Here is a 20763-nt window from a genome sequence, read left to right on the forward strand (position 1 = left end):
CACAAAGCCTGGTTAACTGACCCAGGAAAGGTGATGAGTGAATTTTTTTTAAATTTTTGAACCTGACCACTCAAAGTAAAATATTTCCACCTTACTAGTGGAATCAGGCCCAGCTCACACCTATGTCTTATTCCATAGTTATTACAACGTCGAATTAAGGTCTTGGAGATGTGTACATCTCTAAGCATAAAAACAGTCCTCTTGATATCACTGGATAAATTCTATGTTTACCATGTGTTGTAGTATTGCAAATTTTGAAGACTGTGTAAAAACCAAGAGCACTTTTTTCCATCAGCAAAATCAGAAATGTTTGAGAGTTAATTTAAAATCAAAGCAGCACATTAAAAGCCTAAAAGGCCATAATTGTCATCAAAATTGTAATCAAAAATTTTCTGTTAATATCACAGAAAATGACATCCCCTTCGTCCCCACCTGAATTAACAATAATTGATAATCTTGTTGACAACACCAAAAGAAACCACATGGACCACATCAAAAGAATTCTCAGTCTGATCTTAAAATAGCTCTTTGGAGAGATTTATGGAAGGTGAGAATGGCGGTGTGTGGACAAATCTGAACACCCTCCAGTCAAGACACAGCAGTTTCAGACTGGGAACCCTTCTGTGCTCTCTACCACAGCAAATCCAGCAACCACTCCAAGCCAGGAGTCTGGCAGAGGTCTGCTGCACCAGGGGTTCAGGTCTGGCTGCTCTGCACTGCAGAGTGTGTCCCTACCCACGCAATAATCAGTCCCAGCTCCTGGCAGAAGCACTGCCACAGCTCCCCAGTCAAAAACGACAATAATCAAACCATATTAAAATGTTTTCAAATGCCAGCCCATTCTACAGTTTATGGTGTTTGCCATAGCATATGAAACTCCATATGTTGTCTTTTGCACCGTCAACTTTGAATTTGTCACTTCTTCATGCACCAAGTCTCTTTTCTTCTGTGTTTGGATTTTGTAGTATCAACCACATCTGAGATTTTCTCTGTCTGCTGCCCCACTTATGTGCTGTGCAACATGAACCTTTGCCCAACAAAGTCCAGGGCTCTAACCATCTCCTCTGAGATCTTTGTCAAGCTACAATGACTATCACCAGTAATCTTATTCTGAGCCAGGTGCATTTTCTTTACTGGTAATTTGTAACATTTATATACCAAAAACACCAGTACCACCTGTCATCACAAAAAATGCTACTGATACCCCTTTTGGTCCATTTCTCCATTCAGATTGCTTTTTCTTTTCTGTTTACTGATCCTGGGTATTCTTCAGACAGTCTAAGTATCCAGTGTTTTACTTCACCCATTTGTTTTTCTTTTTCTTATAGCACATCTGCCTGCGGTATGAGAACTCAGCTAATACCGTATGACTTCTCTGAGAGCATCTTCAAGAAAAGTCATCCAAAAACTTACTCTAAAAAAGATGCCTTCAGCCTTGTCATAAATTTGGAGTTTTTCCCCTCTCTTGGTCTTACAAAATCTAGTAATGAAATTGTATTTTCAGACTTATGTGAGTTTTTGTCATATTCTAAAATCCAAGAGAGAAGAAACATTAAACAAGAATTTAAGCTTTTCTTTTTCATCAAAAATGAAAAAAATATGAGTATCTTTTGTGTATTATTGTCAAGAACAATGCAGATGAAATTGGAGATTAAATTTCAAAGATGAAATTGAACAAAATAGCCTTGCAAAATTATTTAGAAGCGGGATGTTCCTTTGTCATCATCATCCCTAGAGTCTTTGTGACACTATCAGCTCATTCTGCATATGGTATGTTGTAAATAAAGTATCACACAAATGCTTTTCTTCCTGTAGCAGAATTGAGTGATTAATGCCACTCTGCTGTGCTCTTCACCCTTCACTTTAATGAGTCATACAGTCTGGATAATGGTGGATCTGCATCCTTTTTATTTAGGGTTATTTGAATACTTGTTAATTTTTCTGGGCCACTACAATCAGGATGTTATACATCAAAGGAGGAGTGCAAGATTACAGCTTTTGACACTCTCCCACCTTGAAAATAAATTCAGCAATTATGATAAGATGAAAAAATCTCCTGTTTTTCTGAGAAACTAAAGAAAACTGTTGGGTTTTGAGGGGAGGTTTTTTGTGGTTTGGGGGGGAGGGTGTGGTTTTGCTTTTGGTTTATTGGTTTTTTAATAAAAAACCAAACTGGTCTCAAAATTACTCCATGAGAAGTTTCGGGATAGAGTAACCAACAGAAGAATTCTACATGCTCCTTCTCAGCCCAGAAGCCAAATGCTCTGGGTCTGGGGCAAGAAGGAGCATGGCAAGCAGGCAACCATTACTGTGCCCTGAGTGCCAAAGCAGCTCCCCCAGTCATTCCACACCCAATGGAAGCTTTAGCAAACAAGTATCCCTTTCCCTGCACCTGCCTTAGCAGTGCATTTGCAAGGGCAACCTCCCCTGGACTTGTCTCACACAGGTACTTGACTGCACTCAGGACTAATGAGGAGAGGCCTGATAAAAACATTTGCCATTTCCCAGTTCTAGAATAAAAAAGAGCCAGAAAACAAAAGCTAATCAGCTACACTGAACTTTTGCACTTCTGCAAAACTGAGGTGGTAAGCCTGGGGCAAAGCGGGAAGCATCTGTAGCATCATCCCAAACCTTCATTGAAATTCAGACCCTGGAAGCCTAAACATCATGCATTGTTTTCTTTGTAATCTGTGTACTTAATTAATATCTGACACCTTCCAAACATGCACTCTGCACGTACAGATCTAACCACTAACAACAAACAGAATATACCTTTTTCTGTGTAGACCCTCCTTCTGCTTCATGTCAGTAGTGAAAACAGGACCAAACAAAGTCTTACTGTGAACTTTGCTTGCCATGATGGCCAAGGTTGGTACTTATCAAAGGCAGATGCCTCTATCTACACAACCTGAAGTGTCTCTAGACCACAGTCTCATTTACTCTGATTAATGTATATCACACACAGTATGCACTGCTTCTCAAGGGTCTTCACAAGATGCACTTGTCTGAAATGCAGGTATCTAATCTTTGAATCTCACTTCAACTGCCCTCTCCCTACCTCAGGGTTTCCACACAGCTCCCTGTCCAAAAATGAGGCTGCTTTGCCAGATCAGCGACAGTCAGTCATAGCGTAGCCATCAACAGGCAAACTTAACAAGTTATCCAAATAAACTTCAAGCAGAGCTCTGGTAGAAATTTGACACCCTTTTTTTCATACAAATATTTGAGAGGATCAAATGCAAGAGGTCTTACTTGCAAGGAAATTTTTTATAGAGTGAAATGTTATTTTATTTCTTACAGAACTTTTCCCTTGAGAAATAGACAAGTTTTCTTTGTCATGTCTGCTGAAATGTTAGTTTATACCACTGTAGAAAATGTTTCCAAAACCCTCTGCTATTAGTTGTTCACTGAGAGAAATGTAGAACTATTGTTTGTAAAGATACTTCACTGACTTGTAAAATTACCATTTTCTTGGTAAAATGTCCAATAGAAGGAGGATTGAACCATGGACTGGCCATGTGTTTTGAGCAGTTCTCAGAAGAGGCATTTTCCAGGACACAGATGAGGAGATTTTAGCATTCAATCTAGCTGCAAAGCTGGTCAGCACAGATACACACTGAACAATTGAAACATCAGTCGGCTGCTTCAATTTAGTACATGGATTTTGAGAGCCAAGCAATCAAAAACCTGAAAATATGCCTAGGAAAACTTAAAAGAGTCCATAGAAGTCCACAGACTGCAGGGGCTCTTTATTAGAAAGTCCCTACCCTGGCTTCCTTTCAGCCTGAATTCTGATTTTCATCTAAAATGTGAAACTGTTCCATTTTACCAGGAGACAGACATGGGTGGTTTTAATGAATGCTATCATACATATACACAAAAAATGAAAGAATATGTCTACATGCCACAATAAGGCATAAGAGATAAGATATAGCTCAAATTAACATAAACAGAGAGCTCTCGTGGTGTAGGTTGCCTCTGTGTTGTGCTTGAGCTAATCAACCTTGTGGAGAGTAGATGTCTTTTCAAACGGAGAGAGTAGATGTCTTTTCACATGGAGACTTTTGGTACGAGCCAAACATGACCTCTGTGTAACACTGTGCTGCATGATTTGGATGTAGCTGTTCACTTCAGTGTAATCCAGGTTTCTCAACCTGACCCTCAACCACGCAGTGAGGACATGTCGTGACCAACCTTCTCCTCCCTTTCCAGAAGCAGAGACCTGCACTGAGCAGACACCTCTCAAGCCACCATGGTGTCACTAGGATCCAGATCCTCTGGCATGTTTTTGCTTTAACTCTTGCTCCTGCCACCAGGAATCTTCAGGTTATTAAGTAACATGCTGGATCTGGGGCCAGAACCTTCAGAAAGGACTGTCCCATCAGAAATATACAGATTGAAAGGATAAGGCGCCTCACCTTTTCCCATAGACACACATAAATTAGCCACAGTGCCTCTGAAGCTGATGTACACAGCTTTGCATTTTCTAATAATTTCTTAAGGTTTTTATAATTGGAAATAGAAATCCCAATTCCTAAAATAACTCTCTAGAAAAGCACATTCTGAAGAAGTGCTTCCTAATACTACCAAAATCCCTTTCTTTACTTTTGGATCATGATTTTGTCTTCCCGTCCAAGTGTAGCCATTTCTTCCTCCTGGAAATGGTGGACAAATGGCTACATCTGACAGGCTTAGAACAAATTCAACCTTGCAATTTACAGTCTGCAGAATTAATGGAAAAGCAACGATATAAATTTTAACAGATCACATTCAGTAGCCTCACAGCAGTCCAGATTGTGCTTACACAACTCCCTCTGTCTACTACCTTTTCAGGAGTGTTTCTTGGGTTTTCTCCTTCTCTTATTCTTGAGATTTACCTGCATGGGAAGAGGGGACCAGATAAAGCACAGGACATATATTTCTTTCCTTTAGTCTGCATAGAAGTCCACAAGAGGGTCATGAAGTTGATCAGAGGGCTGGAGCACCTCTCCCATGAGGATGGGCTGAGACAGCTGGGGCTGTTCAGCCTGGAGAAGGGAAGGCTCCAGGATGACCTCACTGTGGCCTTTCAATACATAAAAGTGGACTTATAAGAGAGCTGTAAAGAGACATTTTACCAAGACCTGCAGTGACAGGAGAAGGAGCAATGGTTTTAAACTCAAAGAGGGCAGGTTTAGATAACATATTAGAAAGAGACTCTTTGCTATGAGGGTGGTGAGACACTGGCACAGGTTGCCCAGAGAAGCGTGGGTGTCCCATTGCTGGAAGTGTTCAAGGCCAGGGTGAATGGGGCTCAGAGCAATCTGGTCCAGTGGAAGATGGAGAGCTGGATTAGTTGATCTGTTGACTCATTTCCAACCCAAATGGGTTAGATGACCCAAATGTGGTGTTATGACTATGATTTCACAAGTGACGTCACAGTCTCCTAAGACGTGTTTTTCACTTGAACATAGGAATAAACAAAAAGCAAACAAACAAAGAAATTTCTCTTTTGCCATCTTCCATGATAGAAATAACAATCTCGAGCTGATAAAAAGGGAATTTCTGTCTTGAAAAGGATCATCTTTTTCCTTTTAAACTAAATTCAGCTATAAAGCCAGCAGTTATCACACATGCTTCCCACCTTCAAAACTTACTTTGTGTAACTCCAAATTTTCTGCTCAATATATATAATTTTGAACCTCTTTTTTGTAGAAAAATTAGTGTATTTAGAAGTGAACATTTTTTCACTCTTAAATCTTTTTTAAAGAAGAACTCCAAACAGCAATCCACCAAAATCTGTATCCATTTAAGAAATACATTTTACTAGAGCACTCTTCCTTCTAGAGACAGCTGCTCAACAAATGTTTTTTAACAGTTCTCATGAGATCTAGATGGGGAGTTATGAGGAAATAAGTATTGTCTTCACAATCAGGACAGTTTAATTGTTAGAAAGCTTTAACTATAACATGTACATCCTCTCCATCAAGAGATATTGAGGTATCCTACCCTCCCTGTTTCATATGCTCACTAAAACAACACAAAAGGGGTAAAATTTTATTAATCGTGGCGGACCTTGTGCAACATGATAAACCTTATGCAGAGTTCTTCTTTCTTTCTTTCTTTCCCAAATATACTCAGAAACCATATCCTAATCCTTTAAAATACATAAATATATAGCTATTAAATACAGTAGTAGCTGCTTCCAAGGGTATATCTGCTTCTTTAAGACTCATCTTCCCCTTTTCTGTTAATATGGGAGAGTAAGAGTAAATTTCAAGTAAAGTTCACTGAGATGTTACAGGGCTAAATATTAAAAGATATTTTGCAATAATATTTATTTTGCAGCTTCTGTTCCTGATCTCTTAGTCCTGTACTGCACTCTGAGATCAAAATGCAACATAAGTAGTAGGATTTGCCACAGTCCTTTCCACTCAATAAAAGATGTCTTTCTTTTATTCCCCAGCCATTACCATTTCAGCAGAGTTCCTTTAGGAGGTAATTAAAAGAAAACATCCCGGAAATTTCTGACATAACTTCATTTTTTTTTCCCCTCATCTCAAACAAGGGCCAGATGCACACTCTGAGACTGAGTCGTAGTGAGGGCTTTTTTGGTTATTTAATTACAGTTTTTAATTAATGTGAGAAAGCTTAACTGATCCTAAATGGTGGTAGCGGTTGACAAATTACAAGAACATTCCATGCCCACAGAAGAGCTAATGCTGCAAGGAAAGCGCAGGGAACCAACACTGGTTTGTAATCAGTTACATTTCAAAGAAATCGTTTTTCCAAGTGTCTTTGTGCATGTGGGTTTACTATCGTCTTTGAAGTTTGAATCATTTTAAAATCTGGCTAGGGGCAAATTAGATAAGAAGGCGGCTGTGCAATTAATATTTTGGAAAGCTCATACACTTACAAGATCCAAATACTTACCTTGATCAAATGCTGCCAACACTTTAAAGAGGTGTTCTGACTTATTTTTTACCTATAAATTTTTTTGCTGACAGATTTGGTAGGTGCATGATTCAGCACTTAGCACTGGTAACATGATTATGGTAACACAGGTTTCTGAGCAGCTGTCCTGGGCGAAGGCTGCGGCAAAGATTCAGTTCTGCGAATCCACTCCCACAGCGCCTGGCCACACTCACAAGCACAGCTCGGAGAGACTTGCTGGGCCGAAACTTGGTGCTGTTTCCCAGCTCAGCCTACTGGAGAAATGGCCAGAAACATCTGCTTGAGGTGTTGCCAGACGCACCGAGTCGCGCCGATGATGGCAAGATCCGCGCCTGTTCTCCCCCTCACGCCCGCCCGCGGGGCCCCGAGCGGCTGGCCCGGTGTCCCCGGGCAGGGCGAGCCGCTCCGCAGATCCATCCCTGCTCTCCCCTCATCCCCAGCAGCGGGGCCCCGGGCGGCTGGGCCCGGTGCCGTCGGGCAGGGTGAGCCGCTCCGCAGATCCATCCCTGCTCTCCCCCTGATCCGCAGTAGCGGGGCTCCGAGCGGCTGTCCCCGGTGTCCCCGGGCAGGTCGAGCCGCTCTGCAGATCCATCCCTGCTCTCCCCCTCACGCCCACCCGCGGGGCCCCGGGCGGCTGGGCCCGCTGTCCCCGGGCAGGGCGAGCCGCACGGCAGCCCGGCTGGCTGTGGGACAGGCAGCGCTCAGGGACAGATGCTCTGGCAGCAGGCGATTCACAGCCTCTCCCACGGCACAGGCTTCCCCTGCCACCCCCAGCACATGGCGCTCATCACACGCCTTCACCCCCCGATCAATGCCATCTCCGATCCTCCGGCAGGGTCCCTGCACAGGGCTTTGCTAACTCGGCAGGTCTGTGGTGATGGACGGTCAGATCCTGTCTCTGAATCTCATTTTAGATTATGTGGGGTTTGGTTGTCAATGACTCTCACTGACAAAGAAATCAAATCTCTCCAAAGAGCCTAGTGGTTTTGTAAAATATGTTCTGAATCATATCAGCCAGAAGCCTTTATAAAGCTGCAATTGTGACCAAGACTTGACAAAAGAAGGAGAGTTGCAAATTAATGTACATTTTAATCTTTAAATCCCTTGAAAAGTCAGCTAGCTGTGCGAAGCAACAGTAGGCAGGTGAAAAAAGGGTGTTATTTGAGCTTGTATGTGTAAATCTTCATTTCAGTGAAAAATTTGAACAAAAGTAGTGTCTTTTTTTAAGACAAACAAAACAAAACAAAACCTTATTTGTGTTTGCAAGAAGGTTCAAAGCTTTGTGCAAACTCCTTTCACACAGCCTTTGGGAGCTGAGCCCCATATAAGCAGCAAGTGTTTGAGGTGATTCACTGTGATTCACTCCAGAAGAAATTAGAAACCTGTGGTATTTTGAAAACCTTATTGTGTGATAGTTTCCATCTTCAGATGCCTGAATATTTTTAGCTGTCTACCCTGATTTACCTGTCATATGCACAGAGTTAAGGTGAGGCATTATCCCATTTTCTATATCTGGAAGTGAAGGTGCACAGAAGTTGAATCATTTACCTGAGGAAGCACACAGGAACAGTCCCATGGGGTTAGAGCAAAGAACCACTTACTCCAGGAGATTGTACTGAAGGGTGTCAGCAATGGAGGCTCAGGACAATGCTGTAAGTCACGGGCCTTGAGCTGTGTTTCCCTTCCTTTTACTTCATAGCTCCTACTGACCATTAGTGTAGGGACTTCTTGAGACTGAGCAGCCTCCAGCAGTCTGTGTTCAACACCCATCAACAGTGAGCTATTGGCCGACAGTGGATCAAATCCAAATTTAGCCTCCTGCCTCATGGGTTGTATCCTTGCAAAGGTTGTCTGAAGCCTGGAATCAAGTTCACCTTAGGACTGAAATCTCCTGAAAATTAAAGCATAAAACAACTATGCCCTGAGAATCTGGACGCACAACTCAGCCTGACTTCAGGCACACAATGTTTTCATGTGGGCTTTCTCACAGAATTTAAATTTTCCATCGGGATCCTGGCTCCATCACGGTGAACAGAAGCATTGCAGAACCCCAAAGAGCCAGCTGTGCATTTCAGTTCTGTGAGACTGAGCAAGGTGAGTCACTTATCTCAGTCCTTACATTCAACACGTCCCACAAGAGGAGCGCTGAGAGCTTTCAAGAGCACTTCAAGGTTTGCTTTGCTGCAGTGCCTGTTGCAAAGGACTGCATTTTCCATTGTAATGCACTGCTTTAGAATGAATCCCAACAAGGAAAAAATGTCTTATGCTACTGCGGCATTACAATTTTAATAAATATTTTCCTTGTTTCACAAGTACTCCACGGAAGCAAAGCAAGGAAGGAGTCACTGCAAGCAACATCAACTAACAGCAGCAACTGAGAGAATCAACGGATTTACCTGCCAGGCATCACTCACTCATCAGCTTGGCTTTCATTTTCTTTAAACACCCACTAATGATTAACAGCACTTTACATGCCCACTAAAAAGAAAAAGCACACTTCTAAGAAATTACCTGTATTACATCTTACAGGATATTTGTGGCAGAGGGAGGGGTAGGTTTTGCAAATCCTTCCAAGAAAACCAATGCCTTCACTTAAAGAAAAAAAGTCAGAAAAGCACAGGGTGAGAAACAGATGACAAGTGGGAATGAGACTGCAGCAGCAGAGATCCTTGGAACCTGGATAAGGTGGCAAGCCCATCCTGCCAAGTGCTAAGAGTCTCCATTCTTGCTGGAGTTAATGGACACCCAAATTCCTGGTGGAGAAGAAATATTTCTAAACTAAAACCTCTTGTACTCAGCTCTTCTTTCTGCTGAAGCAAAAAATCACTGAGTTCAAAATCAGTCAAAAGCTGATCCAACAGCTTCTGCAAGTGAGTTTCTTGCCAAAGGAAGGAGTGCTGGAACAAATAAATAACTTAAAGAAAAAGGGGGATACTGTGGTAACATGTAAAATAGTTTAATGGTGTTTGAGCCCATTAAAAATAGTGCATTTCTTACTGGAGTATGGAATTGAAACAAGTATCTATATTTCAAAACAAAAAGCAAATGCTAAATGTCATTCTGGCAATTATTAAGCAGTTTATTTTTAACATGACATTAAATTTAAAGGTTGTATTTGTATAGCACAATGCAGTATCATGTAAAAATGCCCTTACACTGAATGATGGAGAAGGGTATTGCCACGGGAGCAAGGAGACATTTAATGCAAATAAAATCTGCAGCTGCTTATGAAGGATGGTGAACCAAGGCAGAGTCATGCTGTGAGGGCCAGGTCCCTTCTAGAATCAGAATTAGCTTGCAGACAAGTGATGCCAAAATTTCTGGATGGCAATGCCCTTTGCAATCCTGAAGGAGGCTACATTCCCTTAGACACTTCACCTAAACCTCATTCTGGTTTGCAGAGGTTTTCAAGCAGTCTTTCCAGATACTGTGCTTGGTTTCCCTCTGCCATTATATTCCTCTGTATACAAGATTAAACACTGAAGGGGAGCAACTTCATAAAATGCAGTTGATGCTTGCTTAAGCTAAAAATTTTGAGGTACTTCAAAAAAAAAGCAAATAGAAAAAGGATCATATTTAGGTCACTTGTGACAGTCTGCGCTGCTCAAAAAATCTGTGTCTGCAGTCCCTGTAGTAGTACTGGCCAGTAAACTCCATTTAAAGCCAAAACTGGTTTGTCTGTGAAGACCTTCACCTTGACAGATGTCCTTTTCCCTCCATCTTCAATGTTAATTCTTAGGGGCTGCTCACAAACCTGAAAGTAGGGACTAAGGGAACTGGCTCTTCCATAAAAACATGAACATCTCGGGCAAGGGGGGGAGGGGGGTTCATTCGAGTGATAACTTTGCATCTCTCCTGGGTAGCAAAGCAGCGTGGCCAGGGTCCCCATCCCTTGGCAGGGCTGAGCAGGATGTCACATGTGAGTCACACTGCGCTGAGTTCTGCTGGAAATGCTTGGCAGTGAAAGAAGAGTTTCACAGAGAAGACAGTTGAAATGAAGATGCTTTATATAAGGGAAAATACAAAAGGTGGGAACATGTGGATGAGCTAAGGGAGCGAAATTAAAAAGTAAAATTGACATGCTTGTGCACACTTTTTAATACAATTTTTATAATATTTCTGTGAAAGCCATAATTTTTCAATGTACTCCATAAATTGTCCTTGCAAAGAGATCTGCCCTTTCTGGCTCTTTCTCCAGTTAGGTGCTGCCTCAGTTATCGTCCTCCTGAGTGCCTGATTTGAGCTAAGAAGCAAAAATACTGTTTTCTATAATCTCACCTGTCTCTATTATGCCTCCACTTGCCTCAGCCCCACAAAGTGAAATCCCAACATACCCTGGTTAGAGGCTGGAGAAGAAGCAAAGACCATGGTCCAGCTCAGGGCTGATTCTCCCAATGAGACCAACATATTTCCCCACCTTCTGTCCCTAAGGTCTTCTGAAATTTACCATGCAAATGCAGAAAATTTCACCAACAACCTCCCTGTGCAATACCTCCTTGTCACAGGCATAACCACAGGCAAATAGCTAAAATCTACCCACAAAGTTTTGCTAACCTCCAACTTCAAGATATTTGGAAAACGGAGAAAAGCAGTTTAGAATTTTTTATTTTTGCTTATTTTCTGCAATGAAGAAAAAAATCATTTAACTGGAAATACAGTACTTACTTTCTCTACACTGACTGAAGACATCGTTCACTGTCTCCAAAGCATTAGCTTATATTTTCTTTTGGATGTGCTCAGGCACATCTTCAGCATCTTCCTTTTCTTACTTTTCACAGTTAACCTCATTTATAACTGGAAAAATGCCTCTTTGGAGATGGCAGCTAATGTAACTGTTGGAAAAAAGAGATAAAAACAACACTGTAAAGAATGGAACTCAGCCCCAAAACCACTGAAAGTCACAGACATAACAAAAAGAAAGGCAGGTCATGTTTTAGGAGCAGAGTAAAAAAAAAAAGGTAGGCTTTCATTAATTGTGGAAAACAGATGCGTACATACCACATGAGGACAGCATATGATATGGATCAATCACTATCCTCCAACTCTTATTTCCTTTTGTGAACTTTCCTTCTGTTTGTAGCAGTGTGCAGGCTTTACAGACTACTTGAACATTTTCTTCTTGCATCTTCCTATTTCCACGAGATCATTTCAGCAGAGGCATTTCCACTCCCAGCAAAAGCAGACTGTTCCTGTTTGTATCAGGCAAAGCAGATGGAGAAAACAAATCATTAATTTATGACTTAGAAGATACATTTGTATGACAGGACTTTGTAACACCCTACACTTCTTTTTAAATTTTTCATGACATTTATGAACAGATAGGAAAATAAAATTAGAAACAGGAGATTCCTCACAGTGACAGTATTCTGTCCTCAATCCTCATGCTGCAATTACAGATCCTCTTCTGCCAGGAGCAGCTCCAGGTAAGGCTGTTTCCGCTTCCTGCTATTCCCAGAACCCCAGCATTGGTGTGTAAGGAATGAGGGCTGTCTGGTGGGGAAGAAGGGGTAGAGATGGGATTTTGGGGGCAACAGCATCTTTACTCAGCTAAGCAGCAGCAGAAGAGCAGCATGTCAGGCCACAGCCTTGGCCAGTGGGAATCAGCCTGGTCCAGAGACCCCGTGTCTTCTTTGGTTCAAGATGGTGCCCAAGAGCATTTGGATACACCTGCCATGTCCTGCATGTGAATGTTTCACTCTCTTGCTGGCAGAGGCCTGGGAATGAGCATTTGGAATGAGTGCCAAGTTCCCTGGGCTATGGAAAGATCCAATTGCCTGTGACAGCTCCACAAGAGTAGGGCTGTTCTCTTGCAAACAGCCAGAGATCTCCCCGTCTTACACTTGCAAGGTTTTCCAGTGGCCAAGGGAGGAGAAGAGTGGTCAGAAATATTGCTTATCATGCTTAAACAAGAGACTCCACTCTCCATGTCCACAGCTGAATTATTCCCAGAGCAAAAGAAAGCATGTGCTTTCTCACTACTCCCTTAACTCCTCTAATAGCTTCACAGAGCAAATGATTTGTGTGCCTCTGGGTGCTGTGGATAGCCCTTTGGGCTTCTTTATGGACCTCTGTGCTTCACAGCTATCAGTCAACGCTGACAGAGAGACAAGGTTATGAAAGTATGTATTCTTTGGAAGCTGGATCTGATTATTGGTTTTGTTTGTAAAACTGCTCCAATTGTGTAAACTGTGACAGGCACTAAGAGGGCAATTTAATTTTTTTAAGTTGGATGAAGCAACTGCTGTTTTCACTTAATTGCCAACTCTATTTTTTAGTACCAAGCAGAAAACAAATTCTATTCTATTTCCCATAATAAGACAATTCAAATTAGGGTAATTACCACGGGATAATTGCAGACTACCTATGGTTAATTAGGGCACTGTGTGTTTACAACACTCCAGAAGCATAAATACTTAATGATAACCACAGCTTCACAGACTGTTACCACTTAATTTAATATATTACATCATTATTATTGGGAGGGTTGGAGAGAAAAGAGGCAAAACCTTGAAACATGATCAGAAAAGCTGCAATGGGCTCTTTCCCCAGTAGTAAATCAGCTTGCCTGATTCATTATGCTGAAAGATTCCCCCTTTTTAGGACATCTTGTGTTCACTCAGCAGGAGAAACAAGGGCACCATCACCAGCCCTGAGCTTGAACTCTGAGCTTAATGGCAAGTAGAAAAACAAAGTGAGATGAAAGATGGTGGTGGACTCAGTCCTCCTCATACAACCCTGTCTTTCTGGGGCACCATACTGGTGGGACAGTGGGAACTCTGCATTTTTACCCTGCTGAAAAACACTTCATGAAGCACAAGTATTCATATTAGACAGAGAAACAAATATATGCAAATTTCACTTGGTGTGAAATGCTGTCTGGTCTCCTTGGAAATGTGGGTGTCCTTCATTTAGTCATTATTTCATTGAAAATGTGACATCATGAGCAATAAGAGAAAGTGAAAGCAAGCATTTGACTTTAGGATATGGAGAAATGCAAAGGAAATTCCATCTGCAATTAGAGCTAGGATCAGGAGTATAAAACTCACAGAAACCCCTCAGTTTGCTCACTGGCCCCTTAAATTTGTCATACACGCAGAAATTAGCATTTATTAGAGCAAAGGAAGCCCCCCAAAGCATGTCCACATGTGGAGTATGACCATGTCCAGTTTGCCAGTTGTGTAGAATAATTCTTAGTCTGTTAAAATCTTTATTTAAACATACAGAAGTTCAGAATCGCCATCCCAGACAACAGGAAAAAAATTAAAAATCAGTTCCTTCCTCTTCCTTATGGAAGAAAACACTGATGTCTTATGTGGTTTTGATATAAGCATCCATTGTAGTTTCCAGCACTTCATGATAAAATAGTCTCATTCATCTATAAAGAAAAGGTTTAGTCAAATTTTTCATTTAAAACCTTTCTCAAAAACAGCCCTAACAGAGAAGCTGAGTTAATAACTCATGTTGCCAGTCTCCTTTGGGATAACCTCCCATTCAAGTGACAAACATGACAACTGGTGATTCTTTTTCTCCCTTTGAATTCTATTTTCTGAACAATACTACAACTTTCTCAAACATCTCTCTCAAACACCTCTGTCATTCTTCAAAGTGGAAAATTAGGTTTGCAGCACAAGAAGCTTTCATGAATGCCATGCCAATAGTAATGGACATTTCTGCTGCTGATCGTCTTCCACTGATTTCCAGCCAGGACCATAAATCAGGCATGTTTTTATTAAATCCCTGAGTATAACTCAGCAGTTATATGAAACTACAGGAGTTGGAGACATCCATGGGAATGCTACTGTTTTGTTCACATTCTGCATCTAACCACTGGGCTGTATAAACTGTGCTTCATCTGCCCCATTTTCTGCAGAAGCAGGAAAAGGGTGGGAGTGCTGCCAGCAATTTGTATCTCCTCTGGAGCTAGCTGCAGTACTTTGTTGACCCATAAGTATGTCAATGGTTCCAGGTCTCTGGTTTAGACATAGCCTCTGGGTCTATCCCATACATGAATCACTGTTGGTGAAAAAAGTCCATTTGCATTCCCTGGTTTGTTACCACCCTCTTATCCCTCATGAGGAATTATTTCACATTTATTTCATAATCCCCAAATATAGCATAATCATGTTTACAGTTTTGGTGGTTATCAGAAAATCTTTAAACCCACAGAATATTTTTAAGTCATACTGCAAGAAGCCTGAAGCAGCCTTATTGCCACCTTTGTAGTGTCCAACTCATCTTTGAAATGCCAAATTATGACAATGCTATGCAAACTTTTTATTATATTCTGGTTACTGATGCTAATGAAGTTGCAAGTGATTTGAGGTTTTGGTCATTTTCAAAAAACCTCCCATATAAAATATTTTAGATGCTCTCTAGCCAGCTGCCAAAAACTATTACCCACATTTTGTATCTTTATCAGCTGAGTTAGGACTGTCTTTTACGGAATTTAAGGGACACTAAAGATTCAGATTGTCTGGCAGCATTAAAAACCCTTATACTGCAGACTGTACTGTACTTTTAAACTACCGTATGTATTCAGCATCACAGAATCCCAGAATGCCAGAACATGCTGAGTTGGAAGTGCCCCACAAGGGTCACCAACTCCAACACTTAGCCCTGCACAGGACCATCCCCAAGAGTCACACCATGTTCCGAGAGCACTCTCCAAGTACTTCTTGAGCTCTTCAGCGTGACAGAACAATTCACCAGCACAGAGTATTCACTGTGCAAGTAGCAGTATTCTTCTGCTTTGAATTTAAGAAAAGAAATGCAGTTAATGTTGCCAGATTTCTGCAGCTCTTGCTCCACTGATCGTGCAGGTAATTACAATCTCATTTGCTTCCAGGACCTGATGGAAGTCCAGCTGAGACACTGACATTCCAGGGTACTTGGGAAGAGGCAAGGGCAAAGAAATAGCAGTTATTTGAGAAGCTTTGCCAAAGGTGGACAGAAAAGGAGTTTAACAGCATGTCCTTTATGGAAAAAACACACTGCAGAAAAAGTGTATGCAGGAAGGCAGAGGTTGGGCAGAGGGGAGCATGGCTGAGGCACCTCACAAACTGACTGGCAAGGGAGACAGAGCCCTGGAGAGCAGAACCCTGCAATTCCCCTCTCCTCCCCTCAACATCACCAAAGCCTGATGCATTACCAGGAATATGCTGGTCTTTGGTGAAGTCCAGCAGCTCAGGAAGAACCTTGTTCACTTCTTTTCATTTCTTTGTGGGTTCATGCCATGCACAAAATATGGAACTAAACTTCACATTCTAAAGGCATTTTATTAGGTCATGCAGAATGAATGAAATCCGTTTTATTTTCAGCACCAAAGACAATGAACAATTAAACATTAAGCATTAAACACAGCTCCCTCTTGAATAAAATTCAGCAAAGTCACCTGACAATCATGTTTTTCATTCCCACTCCTCCGCATTAAAACTTCAACATTAACAGTTTGCCAAAAGTAAAGTCTTACTTAAGTATGCAAATGATAAGCGATTCATTTCAAAGCTAAAACCAACAATTCTTACAAGAAAGCCGGAAGCTGATAAAGATATAATGCACCTGGTCTAATCACATTTCCCTTTCTTGAACTCATCCTACATTTTAATAGCTTGAATCACCTCTAAAGGAGAAAAATAATCAATCCATACATATGTCTGGAGCAGAGTAGAATTATTTTTATATTGCACTCTGTGGCTAAAGCTATAATGCATTGTTCTGCTCCAAGAAAGCATTCCATTAATGTGGCACCACACAGGCCTGCTTCAGCAAATTTACCAGCTGTTCATTTCTGGAAGAGCTGGCATAATCAGATGGAATGAAACTCTTGAAGAGTATATTTCCTTTTAAAATTATGTCTATATCAAAGGTAAAGGTCAGTAAGCAATTGAGAAGTTAGTTGAAATCTCAGGAGGATAACTATTGTACACAGGCAGTCCTCTTAAAAAATTAGGAGGAGGCAGATAATGAGTAACTGCCAAATGGATACACTTTTAATGGACTTTAAAGAATACAGGAAAATAACTTCATTAAGGGAATCCTTATACATAGTAAATAAATGCTACATAAGAGGTTTGTAAAAAGTCAGCTGACTAAAAAGTTGGTTCATATGCTTTGGGAAATTACTCTGTAAAAGGGATTCACAGATGAACACTAATTTGGGGAATATAAAAAGTAAGGTAGATAAGGGAGAAAATATGAGCCTGATCCTGCTTTATTTCATCTCTGTGCTCAGAGCAATACTAAAATATAAATGCAGGGGGCAATATGGCTTTAAGGCAGCTTCTACTTCTATTTAAATTTGACTTTGAAAAGAACAGAAAATTACATATCCTGAGAAAATAGAAACGCAGCAAAATGCCAGCCCCATAATCTGTGCTCTTCTGGCCCATGAAAGCCAAGCAGGCAGTCGTACCAACCCATCAGCACTCCCCACCATACACTAATGATTCACTCACTCCCAAAAAGCAATCTGCTCAGCCTGCAGCTCCTTTGGATGTGTCCAGGAGCAGCTTCACAAGAAGTTTTCGTTTCTTATCTGACTCTCTTTAGCACTATTTTCAGCCACCCTGACAGCTATTAAACCTCTTCCAATCTTTTTCTTAAGGGAAGCCAAGTCTATAAAAAACAGTGGGAGCACAGTACTGAGCAGAGCAGGGCAAGGCAATTACAGATAAATTGAAACTATGGCCTGTAGTAGAATCTATGTACAAGCTGTGCTGACCCATTTTAATAAAAATGGGAGATAGTTGAAGAATTACATAATCTCTGTACCTCCTACTACCTACATGGCTTAACTTGCCAAGAACTTGTAGCTGTTGAGCTATTGTTTTCAGAAGAAAGGGTGTGGGTGAGTTTTATATTCCTTCATGCCCGGTGAAACATTTTCTTTACTCTCTCCTTCAAGTCATAATGCACTTTGGTTAAATCATCACATGGACTAAATAATTTTTGTCTTTCAAGGATCTTCCTATTTCTGTGTCTTTCTAAGCTTTGCAAATGCTCTATTGCACTTCAGAGCAGATGCCAGCATGGACCTCCAAAAGCATCACTTCATTATTTCTCAATTACACAGACCATACTTCTGAAATGGCTTGGTTAGCTTTATTATATCCATGAATTTTTTAAAGGGTTTTTAATTACATCCCCTGCTGTCTTAAGCACCCAGCCTTTGAACAGGAAACAAATTTCTAGAATTAATTTCACAACAGGCTACAGCAGCAGTTGTATTTCTCAAAAGCCCAAGAACAATGGGATGTTTTTGTATATACAGTAGGAGAGCTTCAAAAGAGAATTGCTAGACATCAACATTTTAAACTGCGACCATGCTAGGCATTGCAATCATTCTTTTATTTTAAGAGGATAAACACTTAAAATAGCTTTTTTTAAAAAATCAATTTAGTTTCTTGGTATTTCAATGACTGTTCTATAGAGTCCAAATACAGAAGAAAAATTCAGCATGTGAACACTACTGTACCTCAAATCAAGAAGTATACTCATAGTCTGAGGAGTTGGTGGAGAAAAAAGAGTTTTCTAAGGCAAAGACTCAGAAGATGCAATTTTCAGGAAAAGTAATGATCACAGTAATGAGCTGCAGCAGAGTTACAGTAAACTTTAGAATGAACAAACTCACTTAGACCTGATTAAAAGTGAAAAAAAAATGTTAAATACTTCTTCTATTAGCGAGATAATTGTCAGTGCAGCAGTAAATAATATACCTTAAAAGTAGTGGTGAAATTATTTTGAATCTATTTTGCATATATGAGTTTTGTTAATTATTTGCCACTGATATACTTTTCTTGGGTGAAAGATCCCCTTTTGCTGGTCATGGTGGAACTGGTAACTAAAAGTACAGAGAAAAGACCTGAATAACCACAAGCCAGGTTAACACAGAGGGTGCATAATCCATTTGCACAGAGGAGAGTAGCCAGAGGAGCGGTCTGTACTTGGGCCATGCTGAAGATACATGCTATGGAAAAGAATTGCATTAGTTTACTATAACTATAGGTCATATGGATTTGTTTATGGAGCCACTAAACTCTAAGTACAAAAGTGGGGAACGTTGTGCAGCTACAGATGCTGGACTGCGTCATGACAAATGTGTGAACTATTTTCACCCAATTATGTGGCATGACGCAGTCAGGAACCAAAGCATCACACCCAGAGCTCTGCTCCAAGATGATGGAATCATGCAAACCCATCTGAAAAAAATACGCCATTTGGCAAAGAGCTGGAAAAATTGCATCTTCAGAGGAGAATCCTTCCAGAATCCTTTAAGAATCATAGGCCTAGAATATGACAATTAAATCTTTTTACCATATATATCACATGGATTTCCATTTGCATATCATGTCAGCCTCATAGTCTTGTGCCATTTTCCTTTATTTCAGAGATTTTGTCCTGATGTTCCTTTCATCACAATCAGCTTTCCATCACAAAACCTATATCTTGAATATTTTCATTACTTGCAATGAGTAATGCATACATGCATAGTGATTCAGGAAATCAACTTCTGTTCAGGTGAAATAATATTATTGTTAACTTTAAAATTGAAGCATCATGGAAAATTGCTGAGTGAATATATTTTTGTGGTCTGTAAGTGGTAGTGCTTTTTTTAGGAGGGGAGATATCCAATGACAAGGGTTTAAGTGAAGTTAGCAAAACTAATTTTCTTCTTCCAGAAAAAAAGAGAATATATTCTAGAGCACAGGAACTAAATCAGTACCCAAAAAAAAGAAGCCAAGCATTGCATAGGGAGACCTGCAAAGCTGCACTAAAATCTTGTAGACTTCATTTGTATGTATGCTACGGCATTGGAGACTGTCTATTCTAAAGAATTTATTTGTGTATTGAGAACCCTCTTATTGAATCCACAGCTTCTAATGTAATGCAACAATATTTTCTTTGTGACAGTGATTACTTTTATTCTATGTGCACAGATATGTATCTGTCTATTTTTATAGACCATTCAGTAGTATATATGGCCAACTCAATTCATATAATTTCAGTAGTTTGTCCATAAAAAAAACAAAACCAAATAAAAAATGTAAGAGGGAAATCCTGTTCCCATTAAAGTAAATGAATACTTTGCTATTGTTTCCAGCACGGGTGAGCTTCCCCCATAAAAGAGAACACTTACATAAACTCAGTTTGATTACTTTGCAGAGTCACACAATAGGATCAGCATAGGTTTAAGGAGAAGAGAGATCTCATTGCAGTCAATTTTTAAATTTGAACTCTATGTGATACTATTAAGAAAGTTGAAAGTTTTATGTACTTTCCTAGTAGCTGGGATATTTTAAAAATAAATCAGTGATGAAGCCACTAAGATGTATTAGGCACTCTTGTTCTATTGCATTTCATCTTTGATAATCCAGTGATGAATAGAACGATATAGATATACAATCATAAAAATATTTCAATGCTAACAATTTGCTACAAATCCCCTCTTGGAGTGATTCTGTTGCCAATATACCCAGGTGATTGATCAGCTGACAGCTAACAGCTGACAAATTTGGGTTTCATCCAATGGGGCCATTGAAGGCAAATCATAGGATTAGATTTAAACCATTTTTCTGGTGTTCCTATATATCTCAGTATTTGCCAGGTGTATATTTGTGCTGCTGAGGACAGTCACTTAAATTCATCTTCCACAGTTTTTTTTTTTCTGTTTTCCTGCAATGACAAGTGCAGCCCTCTGCTCTGACATGAGATGTATCAGTGTCAGTAGTGGGGGCCTGAGATTGGCAGCAGGCACCAGCTCAGCTCCCTGAGCCAGGGGGTAGCAGGCAGAATGTGTCTCAGTAATGAGCTGGGGAAGCTAGCTGAAGGGAA

Source organism: Fringilla coelebs (genome assembly GCF_963513975.1).
Source record: "Fringilla coelebs genome assembly, chromosome: 2".
NCBI classification, from domain to species: domain Eukaryota; kingdom Metazoa; phylum Chordata; class Aves; order Passeriformes; family Fringillidae; genus Fringilla; species Fringilla coelebs.